Consider the following 1,408-nt stretch of genomic DNA (forward strand, 5'->3'; position numbering starts at 1 on the left):
TCATAGCTCCTATACTTCACTAGCCTATATAAATCAGGCAGCTTCATAACAGCTTCCTCATGGGCTAAATAGCAGCAAATATTTCTGGATTACAGTTGAGAAAAACTATCTCTACCCTTCCTGTATACTGGTAACTTCCTATTCCACAGGTGATATGGGAGTTTAGACTCCTCTTTCCACCTCTGAAATTTTTAGCTCTGCACCTAGTAGTCTCCCATCTCAATTGTCCTGGGGCAGGGAGGAGTGGGAGATGATGGAGTGGTGTCAGAAAGATAGCTGAGTGATACAATACAAAGATTTGCTGTGAACAGTCCCTGGTTCAGTCCTTGGTACCACCAATAGCCAGATCTGAGCAGTGGTCTGGTCAAATAAATAAGTAAATAATGTAAACACAAATAAGAGATACTTGAGTATCTAATTCTAGCTAATTTTGAGGTGTGGTATCTAGAAGACATCAGAAATAAGTCTTTTAGTGTTCTTGCAACAGCTGTTTGTTGATCTAAGTCAGGTCACTGTGAGTTAATTTAATTTACACAATGACTTGTTCCTTGCATTTCTTTCTGTTTTTTCCTTTGCTTGGACTTCATCCTTCTAAGATCCTTGATAGAAGCAGATACAAGAGTCAGATAGCCTCCTTAGCGCAGTAGGCAGCGCGTCAGTCTCATAATCTGAAGGTCCTGAGTTCGAACCTCAGAGGGGGCAAAGCTTTTGGTCCGACCTTTGAAAAAGGTCCGACTTATTTGAAAAAGTCAAGTCTGGCAGGAATAATCAAATCTCAGTGGCAATTAATTAATTAATTGATTATGCGATTAATTGGGGAGGAGGTTCAGAGCTGGGGGCAGAGGAAGCGGGAAGGAGGAGAGGAACGTCACAGAACCTAAAGTTTCCTCCAGTGAGGATAGAGTTCCGGCTCCAACTAACATAATGCACAGCACACACAAAAAAGCACACTATTTTACTGACCCCGTAAGTGTATATTTAAACTTAACGAAACAGACACACTATCCAATGCCACGGGCTCTAGTATGGACTCAGATCTGACCCTTAGTGAAATGTTTGTAACCCTGATGGTCAAAATTGAGGTATCTAGAGGCATCTTATCACTTACAGAAATGGGTTTTCTTGCCTGTTCCTAACAACAGGGCTTCAAGCTGAGGATGAAAGCTGATTTTGAAACTCACCCCATTCATCCATACTCAATTATGCAGACATAATACTTCCCCGACCCCTACCTGCATTCTTTCTGAGCGGCCACGAAGTCTCCTAATGTGAAGAAATGTGCTGAAGTAGTATGAAATCTAGAGTTAAGGAAACAACGGATTGTAACCTAAAATATAAATACTGTATAGAATGCCTAATTCTTGAGGCTCATTCTTGAGGCTCCAAAGTTGCAGGCTCCATCTCCTGC

General features: G+C 41.5%; 1 non-coding gene across 1 annotated transcript; it reads left to right on the plus strand.

The window, feature by feature from the left end:
• Positions 1 to 629: 629 nt before the first annotated feature.
• Positions 630 to 702, plus strand: TRNAM-CAU (transfer RNA methionine (anticodon CAU)). Its single transcript has one exon. It is a non-coding gene; the product is annotated as a tRNA-Met (tRNA).
• Positions 703 to 1,408: the final 706 nt, after the last annotated feature.

The sequence above is a fragment of the Erinaceus europaeus genome, chromosome 4, assembly GCF_950295315.1.
Source record: "Erinaceus europaeus chromosome 4, mEriEur2.1, whole genome shotgun sequence".
NCBI lineage: Eukaryota > Metazoa > Chordata > Mammalia > Eulipotyphla > Erinaceidae > Erinaceus > Erinaceus europaeus.